Source organism: Vigna angularis, chromosome 2 (genome assembly GCF_016808095.1).
Source record: "Vigna angularis cultivar LongXiaoDou No.4 chromosome 2, ASM1680809v1, whole genome shotgun sequence".
Taxonomy (NCBI): Eukaryota; Viridiplantae; Streptophyta; class Magnoliopsida; order Fabales; family Fabaceae; genus Vigna; species Vigna angularis.
In genome coordinates, this window is record NC_068971.1 from 26607934 (window position 1) to 26620136 (window position 12203).

Here is a 12203-nt window from a genome sequence, read left to right on the forward strand (position 1 = left end):
TTCAGAATCGAGGCATTAAACTTATCCTTTTTACCTCGCCTGTATATGCTTCGGTTGTAGAACCGGTGCCTATAAGCGAAACTAATCGATGTCATTTCCCTTCATTGCACTAGTGGTCGTTTCCTCTGACTACACTAGTGCTACTTGTGGTTTCCCTACCGAATAAAATTGTTGTATGGTTTTGCTTATTGCATAAGTTTTCTCCCAAACATCTCAGACAAGTAGTAGATTGTTAAGAACCTCAATTTTTGAACTTTCTTTGTTATATAAGTGTATCCTAAAGTCATTTTTTTTCATAGTTCAATTGCAGCACATGTGATGTTGTTAGGGAAATTAACTATTACGGCTAAAAAGCTTGAATGGTTGGTCCTCAAGGTTTTGTATTTTTGTTCATACTTTCTTATAATTGTTTTATTCCAACGATCTTCCTTCATTATTTATGATTATGACGATATATTGTAGTGTAATAGAGAAACCGACTCATATGAGTGTGGTTATTATGTAATGCATTGGATGACAACCACTATTCGTACCCATATTACAATCACTAATATTGGTATTTAATAAAAAAAATTTCTCCATCATTTGAAATTCATATATACTAGTTGAAATCATTGTGTGTTGTACATCAATTCAATACTCCTTTTCCAATTCTCGAGAAGTCGATTCATTACATACGAAAAACACTTACAAAATATATAATACAATTATACAATAGTATGTAGTTATTAAGATATAATAAGTTGTACATTAACATATTATCATTGAGTTGATTTATAGTCATAATAATATGTAGATTTACTTGTTTATTATCATTGAGTTCTATAACCATAATAATCATTGTGTCATAATATTAAATAACAATGGTATTTAAAAACAAAAAATAATTCATCATTGTATTAACAAAATTAGACACTATTTTATAAATAAAACATTACCAGTATCTAAAATTGATTCCTAATATTAATTACTAAAACTTTTATTTTGATTCTAAATTATTATCTAATTTAAAAGTAAAAAGTAATTTAAAATCATAATAAATAATTAAATTTTTAATTGTTAAAAATAATTTAAATTCTAATTTATAAATTAATTATAATTTTTTATTAATAATATAGACTATTTTTAATATCAATGTAATAATTTTATAAAGAAAGTTAGAGACGTGTTTAAATGGAAATAGATATTATTATAAATAAATTTATATTCTATTCATTACATTAAATTAAATTTATAATCTACAAATAAATGAAATAAATAAATGGATGATTTAAGTAGTTGGGTCATGAAAAATTTCAACTCTATTCGTTGATGTGCAAGTGCAAGGAAAAGTGCAAGGAAAATGTCATGTAATTGCGTGGCCCAAGCATAGAAGGTATAACAATATTGAATACCTTCCGTGTAAAGTTTGCGGTTGACTTTAACCTTATATTAATTGCATACGAATTTGAGAATGAAAGCCAGCGTCGTCGAAAAGAAAAGATGGGGTGTTCTTGCTTCGGAGGAAGAAACAAAAGGGATGATAAAGAATACAAGAGCAGTGAAAGATTAAAAGGTTTGAATAAAACTTTTACAAGTAGCTATGCTCAACAGCTTCATGCCTCCAAAGGTAACTCTAACAGAGTCAGAGGTGGTGGTGATGCTAAAGATGGTAATATGGTTATTTTAACAGGCGCTGCTGCTGGTCACCATGGAACTGGTGGAGGAGGAGGGGGCTGTGGCGGCGGTGGATGTGGAGGAGGAGGTGGCTGTGGCGGTGGTGGATGTGGTGGTGGATGTGGTGGTTGAGGGTGCGGAGGTGGAGGCTGTGCTGGTGACTAGCTATACTCAGGTTTCATGGTGGAGATATGTGTCTGTTTAGTTTGTATATTTGTCTTTTAGTTCTTTATTTGTATTGTCTGTTTAGTTTGGTTTGTATTTTATACTTGACTTAATATTAACGTTGGTGTCGTTAACTTTGTTCGGTGTGAGATTTATTTTTTTTAAAAAATCAATATAATATTTAATTTCATAATTTAGGTTCAATTTAATATTTTTTCTAACGACGTTTGACAAAATGTCTACTTATTCTAACGACGTTTGACAAAACATTACTAATCATTACTATTTATGTTTGGACTTTTCTGAAGGTATTACATAATGAAAGTACATTGCATTAGTTTTGAAAAAAAATTTAATTTAAAAAAAAATAAAATTAAGATAATTCACAAACAAACTTAAGTTCAACTAAGTTTATAATTTTCTTTATCAGAAAAAAAAAATACATTGACAGGAGAGTACTTGGGGTTGTTTTAGTCCTTCTACAAAAAAATACATACATATTTTTCACAGCCATATTAAAAAATAATTAAACAATATTACCCATCAAAATCTTGTCAATCTTCTTATAGATTTTTATAAAAAGTTATACTAATTAAGTGTTTTATGAATATAGCTAGAATAAATTCATGAGGTTATTATTTCACTTTTCGTTGTTATATTTAGCTTTTTAGCTAAATATATAAGAATCTTTATTTTTTGTACACTTGCAAACTTGTAGAGATAAAGATTCCTGGCAAAATGTCAGTAACATGAACTACACTATAGAACGTGTTTACTAAGACCGCACTTGCAAGCGAAAAATCAATCACTCTAAAACCCAAAGTCAAAGTTATAGATTTAAGAGTCTTGTATAATTATCCTCATATTATTCCTATCACAGACATTGATTTTGTGATGTGTTATTAATATATGGATCTTAAACAAAGTATGGGATAAAGGCAATAATCAAAGAAATAAAATTTGATATTTGTATTTTTATATTTTAGCCCTGTCCAAACATTCACTTGGGTCACACTAAATATATATCCATGATTAAGTATTACATTCTTAAAAACAATATAATTCTTATGATAGGGTTCACAATATAGCAATTTACACCCTTTCCATAGCATATTCCCTTTGTGATTTAGTTCCAATAGATGAAAATGTTCAAAATGTGCTTGAATCTAACTATGGTTTACTCTCAAATTCTCCGTCCATTTATTGCACATATTCCATATCTTGACAGCCACTTTGCAAGTAAACAAAAGATGATTTTGTTGCTCATGATCTTTCGTCAAGTGCTTTTTTTCTTCAAATGTGCTCTCCTTGACATTAAGTTCAACATTCAACTTCTAAATACTCTCATGCATTTCTTTTATTTGATGTGCCACTAGAGATTTGCTGGTAAAAAAGTGAGCACATAATAAACTCTTTTGCTTAGTGTACTAAGTAGGAATGACAATTTTACCCGCGAGCACGGGTATCTACAAGTAAAATCCGCGACGGATAGTAATTATTCGCGATTATTTACTATCCACATGTAACGGGTAGCGGGTATTTTAATACCCGCTTCTAAACGGGTCGGGTACGGGTAGTATACTACCCGCCCACAGATACCCGCTACCCGCGAAAAATTAAAAAAAAATAATTTATATATTTTTAAATTAAATTAATTAAAAATAAAATAAAAATATATTTATTAGATTAAATTTAATTAAAATTAAATTTTAATTTATATTTAATTTATATTATATTATATTATATATTTTTTTGTAATTTTATTTAAATTTTATTTTAAATATGTATTAAATATTTCTTTTTTATTTTTTACAGGTATCTGTGGATACCCGCGCATACCCGGCGAGTAGCAGGTTGGATAACGGATACGATTTTATCCGGCGGGTCGGGTTGCGGGTAGGCACTACCCGTACCCGACCCGATCCGTTGTCATCCCCTAGTACCAAGTCCACAAGTATTCCCTTTTTACTTCCACCTCCAACAACATTAAAATATATTTCATTGCCACCAATGGAGGCAACAAAAGAGTTTTGTAAAGAACATGTTGGTGAGCCTTTTCTCTACGTTTCTTATATTTCTTTTGAAAATAAAGTCAAATATAATTCTTGTGAAGAAAACACATCAAACATTAAATTATAACTTAAAAGTTAAAAATACCACAAAGTGACGTGTCCTATCATTAACTCATTCTCCATTCTTTAGTTTCCTTGTTCTCTTTACAACCTTCTAAGAAATTGGTTGTCGTTCAAGTTTCCTTAGATTACATATATTTAAACACAACCATTTTCTCAAAGTAAGTTGCAGTAGATATGAACCACCGTAGTAGGTTGTGACTCCTTTCTCAATAGCCCGATTTGCCTTAGCAATGACACACTTATTTTGTAACTTTGTAGAACTCCAGTGCAGATCCAAGATTGCTGGAATAATTGGTGGAATCCATGTTCCCTTATCCTGACCATTCCTAACTTTATTCATCGCATTTTTTAATAAATCTGACCCTTTTGTATCAAAAATAGATCTTATGGCTTGGTCTTGTTCTGGTTCTATACTATTTTTGTATGAAAAATAAGTTAGCAAACACTCATAATAGAAATTTTTTTTAACGTAATATAATTTAAATTACCTAAACCCTTCAAATTAATCATTTATCTCAAAGCTTAAGTCGAACCTTTTTCTAATTAGGATTTGATTCTTCAAATTTAGGTTTCATGCTCCTTGAAATTATAGTAGAAGGACCATTTGTTGGTGTAAATTTATGTTCAAACATATTTGAAGTCTAAATATGGATCTTCGAGAAGCCTGGATCACTAGTGCAGCGAATGAAAATGATAGTAGTTGTTTTTGGTAATACGCTTTGGTTTTTGACCCAAGTATATACTGGTGAGGTAAAAAGATGGTGGACTTTTGGCGTCGATTCTAATCGAGGTAATAGAGTGAGGGTTTTGACTTTCGTTCCTTAGTGACCAAAGTAGTAAAGTAGAAAACAAAGGGGGGGAGGAGGGTTATTACCTCGATTGGACCGAGGTAATAACATGGATCTATGGCAACGATTCATGCAAGAACTGAGGCCATAGCCCTTAAATTATTATTTTTTTTAAATTTGGTGCACCTTGTGACAGCGGTTGTGGTTGAACTGAGGCCATAGATTGTTTTCTACCTCGATTTTTGTTACAACTGAGGTCTATACTATGTGATTGTTTTTAATAGCAAGTCTACTTTTTTTATATCCACAATCACAAAAGTAAGTGACTTGAATTAGAGTAGGAGATTTGAATCTCTGCACAAGACACATGATATTAATTAGTGTATATGAATTTCAAACGATGGAGAAAAACAAAATTCATCAAATTCAAATATTATCGTTCCCCAGCCACTTGTGATATGACATGAATAATGTGTGTCATCTAATACATTACGTAATATTTGCACTCATATGACTCACTTTGTCTATTACACTATAATATATCATCAATTATAAATAGTTAATGAAAATCATTAGAACAAAACAACTATAAGAAAGTATGGACCAAAATGTCAAACCTTGAGAGTCAACCGTTGAAGTTTTTTACTGATAGCAGTTGATCTCCTGGACAAAATCATATGTGCTGCAAGGGAACTATTAAAAAAATGGCTTTAGCATTCGTTTCTCTAATAAAGAAAGTCCAAACATTGAGGTTCTTACCAATCTACTACTTGTCTGAGATGTTTGGGAGGAGACTTGTGCAATGAGCACAACCACTCAACACTATTCTCCGGTATGGAAAGAACAAGTAGCTACCAGCGGTGTCTGAAATTGATAATAACTTAATTTTTATATATTAAAATGGATCTTTGAAGTTAACAACAAACTTCACTTACCCAGATATATAAGGGACACAATACATATTCTCCCTTTGAAAGCCGTTGGTGATGTATGTTTAGATGTCATCAAATTTATTTCCTTCGTGAGTACCTTGGGGGTCAATGAACCCATAAACATCATTGTACCCGCAAATTGTTACTTACACCAAACATATATCTGAAATAAAAAATTACATTTGATATAAGTAACGTTATATGTAAATCAATTTTATATAAATAATTGCTCATAGACTTACATCATCCATAGTTGAATTAATGTAGTATTCAACTCTTCTTTTCCCAACATAAGCTTTGTGGCATCTTGCCTATGCATATACAATGGGATCTCAGAGTCTCTCCCAAATACATTAGGATCATATTCAACCATCATCAGCTTATCTACAATGATGTCACAAAGTTGATGATATGCACCACAAGGATCGTCCTCAGATAAACGAATCTTCTCTGCTCCATGTGGCTGTTGTTACATGAAAAACTAGGATAATTTTCGACATCAATAACATGTAAACATTAAAATTGAGAAGTTTAAAGTAGAAGTCCATACCATGGGGTCAGAAATAGAACTAACCAAATGTTTAGGCCAAACGATAAAAGATTGGAAGGTTTGTGCCACAGTGAAAATCTCATCTATTGTCAAAGGAACTGAGGCATCTAGTATGATCATGTTGTCTACTAAGACCTAGATGTCATCTTATGATAGCTCCAGACCATGAACAACAGTCGTTGCCCGAAACATTATTCCACGAGCCACTAGCATCGTCTTGGTACTATCTAAAACATAGACTAGACATAGACCAGTGTCGTCCATGTTGTCCCCTATGACGGATGGTGTTGAACCTAATATACTTTTGAATTGACCAACAAAGATAAAGTTCTAGCTTCTGCTAAGCACTTCTAGTAAGAACCACTCCTCATAGTGAATCTTTGTGTTTATCTGTGTGAAGTTCATATGGACATGGTTTCATATAAGAAATTGGTATCAAATGAAAGATGATAAACAAGACTCTTGGATCTATATTCTTCATAATGCTATCGTTGATGCGATCAAATGAATTGCTAAGATAGTAGCCAATAAAATAGGAAGGGTAAATTCAACCCTAAGTCGTTTCTCAACGAACACGGAATTGATTTTTAACAAATTAGTTTTTATGAAAACAATACAAAAGGGTTAGTAAAATTATGAAGAAGATAAAGATAAAGAAAATTTTAAAGAACAAAAATAACAAAAGATATAAAGACATAAACTTATAACAAGATTTAACAAGATAAAAACAAATACAAAGAAAATAGGTTGATTTCAATGGTTTTTCAAAATAGGATTCATCATTGTGTATCTAAAGATTAAGAATATTGTTCAATTAATTATTGTGTTAAATTTTCAAATTAATTAACATAAATTCTCAATTAATTTGTTGTCATTCTCACTCTTAACCAAAATACATTCTCAATTAAAACCAAAAACTTTGTAGATTAATCATAGTAAACTTAACCAAAGTACATTCTCAATTAAATATTACTTTTTAATCATGTATATTCTTTTACCTTTTCTATCAACTAAAAAACTAATTAACCAAAATACATTCTTGATTTTCTTGTTAAATTTTTTACCCGTAATCAAAGTACATTCTCAATTATTGACAAAAACCCACTCAATCACATGAAAGTTTCTAACTTTAATCAAAGTAAATTCTCAATTAAAAGTAAAAACCCTTGGACTCATGATTGAAATGTTATGTAGATTTAACAACATGCTAACTTATTATAACATAAAAGTCATTACTTTTACTTGATTAAGAAGCAAAACACAGATAAAAATAAATCCCAAGAATGAAAAGAACAAACAAATTTATTCATCTAACCTCAGAATCCAATTAAGAAATTACAACAGAATCAACCCAAGAGGCTTAGCAGTCCATGGAATGTATAAATAACATGAAAATAGAAGAAGGTAGTGTTACCAATGAGGAGCATTGGTATCTTGAAGCTACTGTGAAGTTATGATGATGATAAAAGCTGAAGAATTGAAGACTCTAAATGCATCTTTGTTAAACGCATTTTGTAAAAATAAATGTATAGGATAAATTGTAATGATGTAAAAACTGTTAGAAGTTTTCGTATTTAGTGAGTCATTGCGCAAATAATCGATTATCAAGAGCCAATTTAGAAGAGAGTTGCTCGCGCAAATAATCGATTATTACACAGAATAATCGATTATCACTGTTTCATTTAATATTGTCCAAGTCTCTGGAATAATCGATTATTGCTTAGGATAATCGATTATCACATTTTGAAAACTCCATAACGGACACAAATAATCGATTATCACTTATGATAATCGATTATCAGTGGCAGTTAGGAGATGTCTTTTTAGTTTTTGTCCCTGCACGAAACTAGGCTTATAAATAGAAGTCTTCACAGCTCTTAGAAAAAAAACTGTTCGATTGAGAGTATTAGAGCTTTGTGCCTAAGGGAAGCTCTCTGTGAGTGAAAAGGATCTATGCCATTTTGAGAATACAGTTTGTCTGAGGAAGTTCTCAAAGTGATAGAGCGCTCTTGTCTGGTCTTGTGAATAGGAGAAGCTCGCACTTTGTGTGTCAAAGGTCAGAGCAGTTCTCTTCAAGTTGGCAAAGTTGTTGCTTCCGGTTCGTGCGTCGAAGGAAGCTCTTCCAGTTCATTTGTCGAAGGAAGTTACTTGTTGCACTCTTCTAGTTCGTTTGTCGAAGGAAGGTGTTTTCTATTCTTTGCTCATTTCATTATCTTGTAATCTGTACAATTATATTTTTAGTGAAAAAGGTTAATCACTATTTATAGTGATTAACAACTGGACGTAGAATCTTTTGATTCGAACCAGGATAAAAATCCAGTGTGTCATTTTTCTATTCCCTACACTCTTTACTGTTTTATGCACTTCAACTGTTTGATAAATTTTCTCTAAGAAAATTGATTTTCTAAAACGGACCGTTGAAACTTGATTTGTGACCGTAACACGCTTTCCGAATATCTTATTCCACTCGCGACTCTATATCGGTGCCAATTGTTCCGACAGGTATGGTGGAGAACATGAAAGAAAAGGGTTCCTAAGCTCCCTTAATGTGTTTCTCTAACTCTCTTTATATAGAAATTGGATTAGGTTTTGTTTCAGATTTTTCTATTGTTGTAATTTTTATGATAATGTAATCTCCTCCAATTATCTTCTAAATAATTCAATATCTTCAAAATATATTTAATTATTGTGGAGATCTAAAAATATTTGAGAAAATATATGCTAGATTAAAAAATATTTGATAAATATTATCTTTTGATATAGTTAAATAAGGTAATTATTTAATAATATCAAATAAAATATCTTAAGATATATGTTTACCAAATTATTTTAATCATAAACATCTATCAATTATCAAAGTCGTTTTAGTAGAAAAAAATAAAGAAAATCGCAAGATCCAATTTTTGTTGCATCTTCCCTCTTTTTGACTTAGTCAAATTTCTTCACTTTTTCATGTTATGCATGGATTGACTCCTTGTGGTCTTGATTATTTTCTATTTATGAATTTATCTTTAAGGTGTTATGAAACTTTAACCAATTTATTTTCACACTTCAATGAGCTCAACTTAGCAACTGTACTAACACACCTCAAAATATCCAAAAAATATTTATGCAACTAAAAACCTATTTTTAACATGTTATTGTATATCATGCTAAATAAATACAATTATAAAAAATATTAATTAAAATATTATTAAAGTACAAAAAATAATTAAGAATATAATATTAAAGGCTAAAGGAGGACATAAATATGCGTTCATCAATACCCTAAACTTTGTGGTCTAGAGTTGTTGGCTTTTTGCTTACATGTGAGGTCTTAACAAACACATACAATATAGTTCATGTTGTTCACTTTTTTTCTAAGAGATTCACAAGAATCCTTATCCCTACAAGTTTGCAAGGAGTTTCTATATTTAGCTAGAAAGCTAAATACAACAAGGATTGAAACAATAATGTCATAACTTCATTCTAGTTATATTCATTGAGCATTGAGTAGAGTGTTTTTTGTTGTGAAAATCTACAAGGAAATTAACAGGATTTTGGTAGGTAATGTTGTTTAACTATTTATGGATATGTAATGAAAAACTAGAGTTGTCAAAACGGGTAATCCGGCTCGACCCAGCTCGACTTACCACGGGTTGGTCACTTAGTGAGCCAACCCAACCCAACCCAGCTCACTTATTAACGAGTTAGAAAAATTCAAACCTGGCCCAACGCACCACGGGTTGGTTGGTTAAATAAGTTGGCTTACTGGCTCATTTAATTATAAGTTTTTTTAAAATAAAAAAAAACACATTTTTTTAATTCAAATCTAAATAAAAGTCACACTAAAATGATGTTAAACTCCAAAGACAATTCGAAATAAAAAAAAAATATTATTCAATCCGAGCGTAATCCAAAAACATGTGCAAAAGGCGAACAAATAAGTTTTTAATATTGATAATTTTTATATCACTTGTCCATTTATAATATTAGAGTCTTGAATAGATAAATCTATAATATTTTTCTCTCTTAGAAACATCTTTTTCTTTATCACCATCTATAATATAATAAAAAAATACTAACTAATAATATTAAAACACAAAATAATAAATAATTAAATTAAATTAGATAGGTTGGTGAGCCAAGCTCACCACAGGTTCAATCCAGTGAATCAGATTCTAAGTGAATCGAGTTAAAAACTAGCCAACAAAAAAAAAGTTACATTTTTTTTTTCAAAACCAACTTACTTATAGAGGTTTTATTCAAACCTTTTAATCTTCCACTGCTATTGTATTCTTTATCACCCCTTTTGTTTCTTCCTCCGAATCAAGAACACCCCATTTTTCCTTTTCGACGACACTGGCCTCTCAAATTCCTATGCAATTAAGATGAGGTTAAAGTCAAGCGCAACGGAAGGTATTGAATATTTCCACGCGATGACATGATAGTTTCCTTCCTCTTGCACATGTACGAATAGAGTTGAAATTTGTCTAGACCCGGCTAGTTAAATCATCTATTTTATATATTTCATTTATTTGTTTATTATACATCGAAGTTTCTTGAAAATGTAATGAATATAATATGAATTTATTTATAAAACATATATTTCCATTTAAACACGTGTATTAATAAAAAATTATTATTAATTTATAAATTAGAAATTAAATTGATTTCTAATTACTAAGGATTTATTTATTATGATTTTAAATTAATTTTTACTTTTAAAATAGATATTAAATTAGAACCAATAATAATAAATAATTAAAGTTTAAGTTAACTAATGTTAGAATTAATTTTGATACCAATTTACAAATCACAATGTTATTTTAGCTCTGAAGCTTTTGCAGTTTTTGGTATTCTAAAAATGATGGAAAAAGGAAATAAACAAGTACTAAGTCAATGCGGACACACGAATATTTATATTTTTTAAAATAAAATTTAATTATTTAGAAAAAGAAGTAAGCATCTCGACTTTACGAAGGATCACACGAATTTTTATATTTTTATAAACGTGAAAACATCTTTATTTTGATTTATTATTTTTTTAAAATAAAAATATATGTAACAAAAAAAATATTCTTTATTTTTTAGAATTGTTTATTTAACTTTTGAAAAATAAAATTGAAAATAGTTATCACGCCATGTGTGGGATCTAACCAATACCAAAGGAAACAAATGAAGACCTTCTTTTTTATGATTTAAAACAAGATACATGTGAGTAGTAAAAATAATGTCCTTAGAAGACAATGCCAAAGTTAAGTGGGGAAAACGTACAATATAATATATATAATATTCAAATCAAAAGAAAAAAAATAATGGAGGTGACATACCTTTAGGTACTCCAACTATTTTTTTTCTTAGTACTTGTTGTTGATAGAGCCACTTATTATTTTTGCGTGTTTCTCTACTTTTTTCTATTTTGCTTTTTCTATGATAGGGTGTATATTTATATACACATATGGTAATATTTTTAATTGTGAATTAATTGGTAATAATCAAAAAAGGAAGAGAAATGGTCTTGGTTGTAATATAAATCAAATCAGAAATATACAAGACATTCATTATAACTATTGTCATAACCTTTGTCAATCTTTAGGATTATATCTTTTTTCCTTTAAAAAGAAACAGATGTCGCAAATCGTAGTATAATACCAAGATATTATTTCTAATTATCATCAGGAATATTATTTATAATTATTGACATAATATTTATTCAAATTATTACCACATTAAAAAAATTCATTTATCTAGAAACCAATATTTCAAAAAAAATTTTAATGATGTGTGTTATGAGGGTTATGAAAAACAAAGAGGAGATGAAGATATACACAAAACTCTTGGATTCTTGGGCTCTTGGGTTAAATTAAATTTGAAAATTATATATATATATATATATATATATATATATATATACATTTTTTAAAAAAATTATTTTTTTTTCTTTATCCACCATTAATTATTATTTTTTTTTTATTTTTTTTTTCATTTTTTATTT

The 12203-nt window shown here is 29.6% G+C and overlaps 1 long non-coding RNA gene across 1 annotated transcript; it reads left to right on the top strand.

Annotated features, from left to right (window-relative positions):
* The first annotated feature begins 1442 nt into the window (after positions 1-1442).
* Positions 1443-2030, top strand: LOC128195551 (uncharacterized). The gene is made up of 2 exons (XR_008247197.1): positions 1443-1555; positions 1673-2030. It is a non-coding gene; the product is annotated as an uncharacterized LOC128195551 (long non-coding RNA).
* Positions 2031-12203: the final 10173 nt, after the last annotated feature.